Raw genomic sequence first — 12,489 nt, forward strand, 5'->3', positions numbered from 1 at the left:
ATGTCCGGGTTTGAGAGGACTCAGCCTGGCATTTCCAGGATGCAACCAACACAATTGCTCTTCCTCCTGACTTTCTCCTGCTTCTGAATTTTCTGGGAGACCTCAGACCAGGATCAGGATGCTAATTCCCTAATCTCTGTGATTTGTCTGCCTAAAAACAGGAGGCCACTGGGGGCAACCAGGGGTTCGTCTCTGACCTGCTCTCAGCTTTCCATCTCTGCTGATGCTGAGTCAAGGGCCGCATGGGGGCAAGACGTGCCTCTCTCCCCTTTGAGGACCAGAGGGAAGCTCGCGAGGGCCTCACTAGCCCACTCCAGCCGGTGGATTGGGGTCCCCGTGGCTCCTCCAACATGCAGGCTACCTTTCTGCAGGTCACCAGCCACTGGCTCTGGACTCTGCTGGTGGAAGATGGTTGCCAGGCAGAGGGAGGCGGAGAGAGGAGAGAGAGAGACCGGCGGGGCTGTTTGCACATGGATAATGCAGTGGGGTTGTGTGCAGGGAGGAGTGCCGGCGAGGGCTGTTTGTTCTGGGAATGGTTAATCCTTGTTCAAATTTATATCCTGAATCTTTAATGCAACTGTGTCAATGAAGAGTTGGCCGCCTGGCTCCGTACAGCTGGGCCCGACTCCCGGAGTCATTGACACGCTCCAGGGGTTCTGAAGGACATGGGAGTGTCTTGGGCTCCCCACCCCACTCGCTCACACTTCCAGGAACCCCTGGAACCGCCAACTTCCAGGAAGGTTGGCTCCGGGAGAGGAACAGATGAAAGCTCGACATGGCTAAATTTTGCAATGGGTGATGCTGACCAGGCTCTGTCTCCCATTCACTGGGTAAAGAAATCAGGCTGCCATACGGCTCTGGGTGGGGACCTGGTCTCGTTCAGTTTAGAAGCATTTATTTTTTTAAAGTAAGTCCTGGTGTTGACTGGGAGTTGAGGGTCTGAGGCCAAGTTAAAGCAGACCGTGTCGACGGCGAAACCCCCTCACCGAGGGGTCAGCAGCTTGGGGCAGAAGGGCGGGCTCCATGCAGAGGCCTGAGAACCAGAGGAAAAAGCAGGCCAGGGCACCCTCCAAAGCAGCCCCCCAGAAAGGACCTCCATGGGGTCCCACCAGGGTGTGCTGGTAAGTGCTTGACCAGCTTTTTGGGTGGGGGCGGGGAGGGTGGGGGAGAAAGGCCCTGATTTGTGGCACTTGTCAGTTCGCGCGGTGTAAACGCTCCCACTTTGGCCAAGGCCGAGCTGCCTCTCTGGAGACGCTAATCTGCACGAGGCAGCGCCAGCACAGCCCTCAAGCCCCTCGTGTGCTACTCTGGGTTTCATTCTCTTTTCCGCGGAGCTGCACCCAGAAGACGTAGAACACGTGGAGGGAAAAGCAGGGTCTTTAACTGAGAAGCAAACAGCCAACACCTTCGTCCAATAGTGAAAGGACGAGAGGGCCGGCTAGAGGTCAACCTGGCTCTGCAACCTCTGTAAAAGCTGGGAGCCCCCAGACACCCCGGCCCAAGGCAGCAAGGTGGCAGGGGTGGGGGGCCTCGCAGAGCCCAGCTGAGGCTGCTCACGTCCCCAGGGCGCAGGTGGGGGTGGGCCCGAGGCAGAGGGAGCCACTCCTGAAGGAGGAATCCAAAGCTGGTGCCATGTCAGAACAATGATAGAAGCTCGGGTTCCACGTCTGTAAAACGGGGTGATGGTCACACACCCCCTGCCGAAGGTTGTCATGGCAACTGCACGAGCTGATGTGTTGAGTGCTTGGCATGCTGCCTGGCACACAGGATGTGTTTGCCCAGAAAGAAGTGTGGGGTGTGCGGGGCAGGGGCCAGTGGTGGAGCAACTGGAAAGCGTGGCTCTGGGGGGTGAGACACGTCCATACGTAACCCCACCACCCAGCCCGGGGAGGGGGGAGACGGATCTCAAGCCATGGGCACCGACTCCGGGCTTGGAGGGTTTATCGCCCCCGGAAGGGCAGGGAGAGATCTTTATGGAGACTGGATGGAGGGGCGGGTGGGGGAGGCGAGCAGGACGTCTGAGACTCTCAGGCTGCAGTGGGGAGGGGAGGCCACAAGGATGTCTAGCAGAACCACATGAAGGAGCGAAAACATGAGCAGGGCAGCAGCTGGAGAAGTTCTGGTGGCAGAGGCCACGGCTGAGTGACCAGTGACAGGGCTACGGGGACTTGCGAGCTCCTGCTCTGGCCTTAAGCGTTGCTGGTGAATTCACGTGTTGTCCTTCTCGGACATTACTCTTACGTTTTACGCAGGGCCTCTGAGTGGCCTTGCCGGAGACAATGAGGAGGTGGCAATGTCCGTGGTCGTCGTCCGCTGGGCGGGGGGGGGGGGGGGGGCTGGTGCCCCCTCCTCCCCTTTCTTCCCCTCTTCCCCTTTCTGGGACTGACGAGTCCGTAGGGAATCGTGCAAAATGAATGCAGTGCGCTTGCGGTGTGGGGAGAGTCTGTAGCAGGGGGTCGGAGGCGGAGGCGGAGGAGCCACCGTCCTGCCGGGCTCCTGAAGCCGCACAGCGCTGGGCGAAGCGTCACGAACACGGAAAGGCGGGGCCCTGGGTCGGTGGGTGGGTGCCCTCTCCCTACCTGGAGGCCGGGCAGTGGTTCTGAGGGTGCTCACATCTTCGGTGGCCTCTCCTGGCTTGAGCCTCGCCTCTCCGCTCACCGTGGGCCCCAAGTAGGGGCCCGGGGAGATTCCTTCTTACCCCAGACGTGGACCCCGAAGAGCTGAGGACAGCACCCCCGCCTCGTGTCTTCAGCCAATCCAAGGAGGGAAGGCTTGCACCAGCCCCTCCCCTGCCCCTGCAGCCTCCCCACCTCCTGACCTGCCACCAGCTTGCGGCTCCGCAGCCCCCAGAGAGGGGCTTTCAGCACGTGCACAGCCCGCGTCCTGCCCCAGCGTCTTGTTAACATGATTCAGGGCTAAATGATCTGATTCAATGGGGCTTCCTATGGCCCAGCTGGAGGTGAAAAGCTCCAGCAAGGAATTTGTTTTACCTCAAACTGGGAGGTTTAACCCCAGGAAGGAATAAAACATCCCTCCTCACTCCCTTGCCCCCCTCTCCCCTCCCCACCGTTCATGTCGCTTATGCCCGTAGATGGGCTGAGCTGACGGGCCATTTGCAGGGACGGTTGGATGGAGCCAGATTCTGTGTCGGGAAATGGCATCTCTCGTGGCCACTTAAGAGAAAGTAAAATGTGAGCAAGGCAGGAGCCGAGGTTCTTCCCGGGTTCTGGGCCGGAGGGGGGTTGGGGGGCTTCCGGTGCCAGGTGCACAGGTAGCAGCGGGGGACCAGTCTGTGTTGGCCACGCACGCGTGAGCGTCTGCCACGCTCCCCGGGGAGGTGCTGAGCACACAGCAGTCCTGTCCACGGGCCAGCCTCTGTGCGCGCAGCCTCTACGGGCCCAGGCACGGGCCCAGAATCCCACGTGTTTGCGGGGCGGCAGAGGGGCCTTGAGAGCACAACTTGGTCCCACGCCCGGGGATCTGGGTCTGAGTCTGGCCCTGCTGTTGACTTGCTGTGTGACCTTGGGCAAGTGACTTCATCTCCCTGAGCCCTAGGATCCTGGTCTGCAACTTGGGGATAACCAGACAGCCTCCCTCACCACGTGGCTCTGACAGTTGAATGAGACACAGTTGAAGTGCCCGGCAGCTGGCGTCCAGCAGGGCACAGGCGATGGGAGAGATGCCGGTTACGACGGAGGAAGAGAACTCGTTCTGCACATTCTCCTTGCCCGTGACCCCGCTGCCCCATCCCAGTAGGTCCATCGAGGGGACACTTTGCACATGCAGATCCAGGGACAAATACAAGAATATCTACAGCAACTTTTAGCAAAACACCAGGGAGGAGGGACCAAATGTCCATCAGTAGAAGGACAAATAAATGGCTCTATATTCGCCGGTGGAGTATTACGTAGCTTGAACAAGGCTGGACTCCTGCCACATGCCCCCGACCTGAGCGATTCCCTTGCAAGGGGATGCTGAATGCCGAGCTAACCAAACTGAGACAAAAACCAAGATCCTGACCAAGGCACACATCGTGCAGTCTGTCTTTTTACTTATTTTTATTTTTTAATTAAAAAAAATTTTTTTTTTTATTTATTCATGAGGGACCCACAGAGAGAGACGGAGACACAGGCAGAGGGAGAAACAGGCTCCCTGCAGGGAGCGCGATGCGGGACTCGATCCTGGGACCCTGGGATCCCGCCCTGAGCTGAAGGCAGACGCTCAACCCCTGAGCCACAAAACAAAAGAAAGCGCACCAAGCAAAACGAATGCTACAATGTTGATAGGTGCGTTTCAAGGGGGAAAACTCTTTGAAAAGGCCAAGAACGATACACGTGGAATTCAGGGCTGCCCCTGGGTGGGCACTGCCCCTGGGGGAGGCAGGGCTGGCGGAGGAGGCGGCAGGGAGGCCGGTGGTGCTGGGCCCGACCTGTCTCTGCAGCGCCAGGGGTTTTGCAGCTTTCATCCCTTTCTACCTGACCACCTACACATACATGCGGCACAGAGTCTTTTCCATGCATCAAGGTGATTTTTGTTAAGGTGATGAGAAGAGACCTTTTAAACAGCCCTCATCCTGGCTTGCGAATGAGGGAGTGGGGAGGGAGCCAATGGGACTGTCCCACACTGTCGGGGTTGGGAGGGTGTGCGGCCCCGAAGGTAAAGGACCCGACACTTTGGAAAGCAGTTTGCAGTTTCTTATAAAGTTTACTATCCACCTACTGGATGACCCGGCGATTCCATGCCTTGGTATTTGCCCAAGAGAAAGGAAAACACGTGTTCACACAGGGGCCTGTAGGCAAATATTCACGGCAGCCTTATTCATAACAGCCCCAAATGGGAACCAGCCCAGCTGTCCATCAACAGGTGGAAGGGGGACACTCTGAGGAGGTGTCTCCATTCGATGGGATACCAATCAGCAATAGAAGGGCACGAGCTGCTGGCACGCACGGCAGCGTGACGGATGGACGGCCAGACTGCTGTGCTGAGAGAAACGTAGCCAGACTCAAGGGGTTGCATACTGGAAGCTTCCACACACAGGAAATTCTGGAAAAGGCAAACTGTAGAAGGCGAGATAGCAGAGTAGTGTCGCCAAGGTGTGCTTCCGGGATGGGAGAGCAGTGGGGTCTCTTTCACCTGGATCCCAGGCCCCGGCTGATCCCGGCTGGCTGATGGGGGAGCCTATCCCAGCCTGTCCAAGGTGCCCTGGGCTTCGCTCCGCCAGGAGGCCCCACGGGTTTTCCTACCAGCTGGAGCTACCTGGCCCCATCCCAGGCCACCCGGCGGCAACCCGGGGCCCTTACGGTGTCCTTCATTGTCCAAGCCTGCTTAGACCTCAGGCCCCTGCCCTACCTCAGAGTAGCCATCTGTCTCCCAGTGACTCAGCCCCACCCCACGGCCTGGGTCTTGCCCAGTGCTTGCAAGACCACCTGGGACACCTGATTCCACGTGACTCCGTCTGGTTCCTACTGGAGACCCTCGAGAGGCCGCCTGTGGCCATCCTTACCTCCCCTTCAACTTCCTACCAGGACATCCTGTCCCCCCCACCCAGGCTACCCCCAGCCTGGACCCTGGCCCAGCCCGGCCCCAGTCATCTTCACTCTCTCCGCTGCAGCAAGCCCAGCTCTGTCCTTCTCGTAACCTCCTGTGACTAGGGGGGCCGAGCCCCCACCCCCAACCTGGCCATGCTGCTCCTCTGGCATCTGGGCTCCTATGGGAGGGTCCAGACTCAACTGCACAGACCTCAGAGCCTGCCCATGTCACCTGCGAGCCCTCTGGGAGCTCGGGGTCCAAGCATGTACAGCGGGGGCGAGGATGCTCCAGAAGTCACCACAAAGGGCGTCCTCGTGAGGTTACAGTGATGCCGGGGGGGAGCAGATGCATCCCGGGCCCCCACACCAGAGTGTGTGCGTCCCCAGGGCGCTGCTGCTGGCGTCACCTCTTGCTGTACAAAGTCACCATCTGGCTCATCCAGCGCCGGTTGGCATTGCCAGCTTGTCCTCGTGCTGCCGGGCCGGCGGGGTGTTGGCGGGGTCCCGGGTCGTCTGGGCGGCGGCGGAAGAAGCCAGCATTTGCGAGAAGTTTGGGGGCCTGACAAGGCTGGGTGGGGGCTGCGTGAGCACGCTGCGCCTCTCAGTCAACCTCTGGCCCCTCTGCTGTGACGGGGGACAGTCTGCTGAGAGCTGTGAGGTGTCTTCTAGAACAGGGGCTATCCCCCCAATTTGGCCTTTCAGCAGTTATTCCTGCAGAGTGTTCCCCTGGGGAGATGGCTCCCTCTTTAGAACAACGGTGGGGCGGGGGAGGGGCGTCTGCACCTGATAGGGAGTTTCCCAGCATCCCCTGCGCTGTGATGCATCAATGACAGGGCGCTGCTTTCCCTGGAGAACAGGAGGCGGCTTCTGCCCGGATTTTCTTCCCAGAGGAGCCAAGGTTCGGTGACCCTCGGGCTCTGGCCAGGTCGTAGGATGCTAGAAGGTGTCAGAGAGGGCATCTTTGGGCTCAGAACCCAACACTCGCAGGTCTGCCTCTCTGCCTCGTCTGTGTCTGTAAAACAGGATGAAGACCTCACGGGTTACTGGGAAGAACAGATGAGATAAGACGAGCAAGTACTTTGTAGCTTCTCAGGCACCAGACCCGTGATACATGGCCATGCATAATGGCATGTTCCAGAACATTCCTATTTAAACTCCAGCCCCTTCCCTGGTGCAGGGCCTTCTGCACATTAGTGTTGACTATCTGGGCTGCCGACGCTGTGGATGGCCAGGTATTCCAAAACAAAGAAACAAGCAGGCCTCATAGGAACTCCCGGCAAAGACCAGAGCTGTGGTTCTGGGCCTCCGTGGCCAGGAAGCTGTGATTTTGGCCAAGTCATTAGCCACGTGGGCCTCCGGCTCCCTCACTGGAAACATGGCGAGCGCAGCCACTGGCCGGTTTACGTCCAGAGAAGGCAGGAGGATGGAATGTGACGGCTCCAGCACCAGAGCACCACGAGCCTAAGACCTCTCATCGTTTCACCCAGAAAGGTCCCAGGACAAGGTCAGGACCCCAGCGGCCACCAGCCCCAGGCCCCTCCCTCCCTAAGCGACCCAGAGGTCATCCACAGTGACAGGTGCACCTCCCAAGATCACACAGCCAAGCATGGTCGTGTGCTGGAAGACCCAGGCCTCTTACCTTCCGAGGCTTTTATCAACATCCACACTTTGGCTACGTATCATCCCTGGGAACTCTTCACTGAAATGTATTAAAAATGTACCGCACGCCGGGCACTACTCTAGGCACTTCTCGTGCATCATTACTCTGAATCCTCACGGGAGCCCTACAAAGGCCGCTGTTAACTGTGACCACTGTTGCTGTTTTTCCCATTTAACAGATGAGGAAGTCGGCACTCAGAGGCTGAGATGGCTCCAAGGTCGCACAGCAATATGGACACAGGTCTGCATCCCGAAAAGCTTGTGCTCTGACCGCTACACCACACTGTCTCCTACCCTGCTTCCCCCTGTGGCCAACCATGGGCCTGCCCATCCCATCCAGCCACTCGAGCTGGAGGGGGGACACCTGGTAAGTGGGACTCACTGCTGATCTAGGGTTTCCAGAGTCCTTCAGGGTCTGCCCTTGGCCCCTGGCCTCTCCCTGCCCCTCAGCCTCTCTGCCAGCCTGCTCAGTTTTCCTGCCACACCTGCTCAGTTTTCCTGCCACCGTGCAGCCACTTCACCCTGGCGTCTGCCCCTTCTCTCCTGAGGTCCTGTTTCCATGGGGAGGGTGAGAACAGGCGCATCCTGGCTGTGGAGAAGGATATGGTTTTGTGGCCTCTCACATCACTTATCTGTTCTCCAGTGTGTCCTAAGCCCCTACACCGCGCCAGCTGCTGTTCTGGAGGCTGGATGTGCAGCCGGGAAGAAGCTGGAGGGGCCTGCCTTCAGGGAGCTGGTGTTCCAGAAGGATGCTCAGCTCCCCACAGCCCGAGACAGACAGACCCTGGCTGTCCATGGCCGCCAGCCACTGCCCTCCAGGTGACAGGATGGTGGGGGGTCGGAGCCAGGACGCCCGCCTGCTCTTCCAGGAGGAACGGCGCGCACGAAAGCGTGAGCCCCAGGGAGCAGGGGAGGAGGCTGAGCCAAGCAGGCGGCAGGCGGGATAAAGGATAAACGTAGCGCCGTGACGCAGCTGCTCCCTCCGTGCAGGGCTGGCCGGCAGGGCCCTGGGCCCCAGGGGGGCCACCTAAGCTGGTGGTCACGGCCTCCCCCCGGCGATGCACCGGCCCGGCCCCCGTGTGTGGGTAAGGCTCCCCACTCTGCCCAGACGAGGCAGGAGGACCAATGGCAGAGGCGGCCGTGGATTCTTGCCTGGCAACAGCTGCAGGACTCGGGGGCCGGAAGTCGCCCCTCCCACATCCTCCCAGTGCCCTGGCTTTGCCAATGCAGGAAACTGCCAGCCTGGGCTCCTCGGATCCTCAAGAAGAGCTGGCTCGCCTGTTGGGAGGGGGGATTGCACGAGCGAGCTGGGGTGCGCGGCTGTCCCACGGGGAGCGGCACCCTAAGGTCCGGCCAGGAGATACTCACCGGTGCCCAAGGCGGGGGGTGGGGAGGAACTGCCCCCAAGTGCCCCCCACCTGCAGGGGCAGAGAATCAGCTGCCAGGCGGGCTCCCTGGAAGGTGGCAAAAGTGTCCCTGTAGAGCCAGCTGACTGCCCCCAGGAGCCCTCGCACCAGGCTCTGCTCAAGACCCTTCCCGGGACAAGCCGAGCCCCCCCAGTCAGGGCCCTGGGCCCAGGACCCCCGGGAAGGGGCCCACCCTCCATCGTCCAAGACCAGAGCCTTGTCTTCCTGGAGCCCCCTGTCCCCACCACAACCACAGGAAGCCTTCACCCCTCCCCTGGGGGCCTCAGGACACAGAACTCTCCTCTGTCTCAGCTTTTACTCCCAAATACTTTTTTGGTCCATGGAGACTAGAAAGCCCCAGAGTGAGGACCCCATGATGGAGGAGTCTGGGGGGTAGAAGGTACAGACAGGTAGGCACGGCAGGCTCGCTCTGGGCCATGGGGCAGGGGCAGCCCCTCAAATGCGTACCTTCCGGAACTTGTTTTATCAGTGAAGCAGGGCAGCTAGATCCCAATAAGGAATGGGTCTAGAAACAAGAAAAGCCACTTCTTTCCTTCACCCTGGGCCCACAGCACGTCCCCATTCTGGAGTTGCATCCAGCCCAGAGGACCACAGGGGAGGCCAGGATGGGGACCTGGAGAGGCCTGCACCCCATGGTCAACATGCTTTCCCAGCTAGAAACTGGGATACATCAGTCACAGCGTTTGCTCTGATGTGCAAAGCACAGTAAACCAAGCTGTATCTGGCCGGGAGTTAACGAAGACCCCCGTGGACATGCTGGACATCAGCACGCTCTGGGTCCTGCCTCTTGGGTGCCCGAGATGCCCACGAGGAGCCCCGTGCAGGCCCAGATGGGACAGGATGGTTCGGGCCACCGGGGGCAGCGCTGCCACCAAGGCATCTCTTCCTGGCCCCCCTGTAGCCCCTCCTCTGTCTGCCTCTGCGACCAGACCGCCCGGTCCCCCATCTGTGGGTCAGCAGGACAGACATGGCAGGAGGTCCCCGAGGGCTGGCTCTCCCTGGGACTTGCCTATGTCCTTCTCTGGACTCAATGCAGGGGCTGCCCAGCAGCTCTTGGTGGTGCACCAAGGGTTGAACATCTTGAAAATGAGAAGGGGGTTCACTCTACACGGTTACAATGGGGTTACTTAGCCTGGTAGCAGGTGGGACAAAGACGGGGGGTGGGGAGAGAGAGAGGGCTGTCACCCCACCCCTGCTCCTCCAACAGGCTCCCTCTCTCCCTGCCCCTGCTTCCCCTTCTTCCCACGCCCTCCTCTCCCCTCCTCAGACTTAGAAGGGTGGACCCTGGTGGTGCGCCCCCGGGTGGGGGGGATGCTCAGCCCTCACCCCCACCCTTGCTCACACCCTCACTCTGTGTGCCCAGACCTCTCAAATCCAGCCAGGTAAGTTTACTGCCAGTTGATCTTGAAGCAGGGATACTCAGATTGGGCAAATGTGTCCACGTGTGGCCCAGGATGCAAAGCAAGGGTGCTGGGGACAGGGGGGCTCTCACACACCGGCCCTCTTCTGTGGGTAGTGCTCAGGTTGGCTCCGACCCTGAGATGGAAAGTGTTTTGAAATGCAGGTGGAGAGGAGAAGGCAGCGGAGCCCCCCCAACCCCCCACCCTCCAGGGACCTCACTCACCTACACTCAGCACCCCGGCCCCCTGGTCCCCATCACTGACGCCCTCTGTGCTCCAGGTTCCCGTGTGGACCCCGCTCCCCCACCCCGGAGCTCTCTGCCTCGCAGACTTAGAATGGTAATAGCACAAGCGAGGCTTTTCTCTCTCTTTTAGTCAAAATCAATGACAATGACAGAGTTATAAGGCGAGCCGTGGGGAGGAAGAAGAAAGCGCCTGGTGTCAAAATTGATGCAGGAGCAGTTAGAGGAACCTATTAGGATTTCAGTTGCCTTAGGGTGTGCTGCTCAGCACAGAGCGGCGTGATATCAGCGAAACCCACTGGCAGGCAGGCAGCCTTCTTCCCCCGCGCACCTGTCATTAATGTGGAAGGCGGAACATCGCAGCTATTAGTTTAGGGGGGCACACGTGGAGATGTCTCAGTCACACGAGGGGGACGAGAGAGTGCCACCGGGAACCTGAAAACGCGGTCTGGGGAAGGAGAGAAAGGGGAGCCCCGAACCGGCCGCTGGGGTGTCCCTGGGTGTCCTGGGGCCTCCTGTGCCGCACACAGGGACTCATCCCTGCAGGTAGGGGGGAGCCTGGACGGGCCCAGGTTGAAGCAGGGGTGGCCAGCTGCAGCCAGTGGGGGTCCCTTCGAGTTTCTCCTGTCGTTCCCCCCCCCCAGACCCCCCCGCAGGAGGCCAGCACACCAGGTAAGGCAGCCGCCTGCCTCGGCATCCTCCCCCTGAGCCCCAAATGACAGGAAGGCAAATGGGGTTGAGGGCATTGTTGGACCCCGCCCCCATTGTCTGCTGCAGAGAGATCCGTGTGGCTCAGGTCTTGTGGTCTTGACTGTGATGACCCAGAGGGACACGGAGGGTGAGGAGTGAAATCACGGACAGAAGCACGAGCACCAGCGTGGGGGCGCGGGGACAGAGGTGGTGGGCCTCGGAGCAAACACCCAAAAGCATAGCCTTCCTCCCTGGCACCCACCATGCCAGCCTTCACTGGGTGCCTCACGGGAGCCCCTGCCCTGGTGACCGTGACCATGATGGTTCCGTGGTGGTGCCGCGGCAGCGCCCCTCTCATCAGGGTGCTGGGGGCGGGGCCCGTCCTGGAGGCCGACGGGACACAGTGGACGCGCACCCAGCACCCGCCAGGCTTCCCCGGGCTGCGTCCCTGAGTCTTCACGGCCACCTGGGGGGGCATGGGGGGTTCTTCTCTCCATTTCCCCGGCACTAAGGAAGCTGGGCAGCAGACAAGGTCAACAACCTGCGCAGGACGCAGAGCTCCCAGCAAGTGGCAAAGCTGGAATTTGAAGCCGGTGCCCTCTGATTTTGCTCTCTTCCCCCCAGACCATCCTGTCTCAGGACCAAAATCTGTGACTCTGCGTGACTCACCCCATCGCAGCCCAAACGGGGGATCCCTGGCCGCCCCCCCAGCCCCGGGGATGAGGGCTGTCCCACTGGCCGGCAAGTTCCTGAGTTGGCACCAGTCCCTGCCTCCCGGGAAAGGCAAGGAGCGCGGAGAAGGCGGCGGTGGACTCGGTGTGGGATCGCATGTGGCTAATATTCCCATTAAATAAATACATTTTGCTAATTGGATTACTCAGACAGTATAATATACTACTGGATTTCCAACATGATGCTAATAAATTGTGTGAAGAACTTAATCATGTTAGCATCCCGAAAGCTTGTAAGAGATGAAATTAGAAAATCAGGCAAAGTTGACATCCAGGGCTTTGGCGAGGCTTTCAGAGCCGCGGAGCTTCCGGGAGCTTCTGTGGGCCAGGCAGCGGGGGGCCCCAGGACCCTGGGTGCAGTGACGGGGAGGCAGTACGGGGTGGGGGGGCCGGTGCCCACCCAGGAACCTTCCTCCCTTCCCTGTGGTCCGTGCGGAGGGCAGCGCAGGGCGGGTGGTGGGGTTCCCGTGGGGGTCCACGCGAATGGTCGGCAGCGCCCCTAGCCCGCGGCCTCCCCTTGCTCCCAGCCCACCCTCTCGGTGGAGAATCGCCTCTTCCAGGTGCCTTTTAAGATGTGTTTCCGCCCACATGCCTCTTCAGAGAGAGACTCCCAGCAGGAAGGGCCTGCGGCCTGAGCCAGGTGGTGAGCCTAGGCCCTCTCCTCTGCAATGCAATATCCCCCTTCCTGGGGGCGGGGGGCGGGGGGGGGGCTCCAGAGAGAAATGTCTCCTCTTTCCCTCCCCCATCTGGAAGCGGGGGCGGGGTGTTGGTGTTTAATTAACGCTGGCAGTAGACGTGACAAGTGAAGGCCT

The 12,489-nt window shown here is 60.1% G+C and overlaps 1 long non-coding RNA gene across 1 annotated transcript; it reads left to right on the forward strand.

The window, feature by feature from the left end:
- The first annotated feature begins 715 nt into the window (after positions 1-715).
- On the forward strand, positions 716-11,819 carry LOC140607226 (uncharacterized). The gene is made up of 3 exons (XR_012009345.1): positions 716-1,121; positions 7,367-7,554; positions 7,831-11,819. It is a non-coding gene; the product is annotated as an uncharacterized lncRNA (long non-coding RNA).
- Positions 11,820-12,489: the final 670 nt, after the last annotated feature.

Source organism: Canis lupus, chromosome 16 (genome assembly GCF_048164855.1).
Source record: "Canis lupus baileyi chromosome 16, mCanLup2.hap1, whole genome shotgun sequence".
Taxonomy (NCBI): Eukaryota; Metazoa; Chordata; class Mammalia; order Carnivora; family Canidae; genus Canis; species Canis lupus.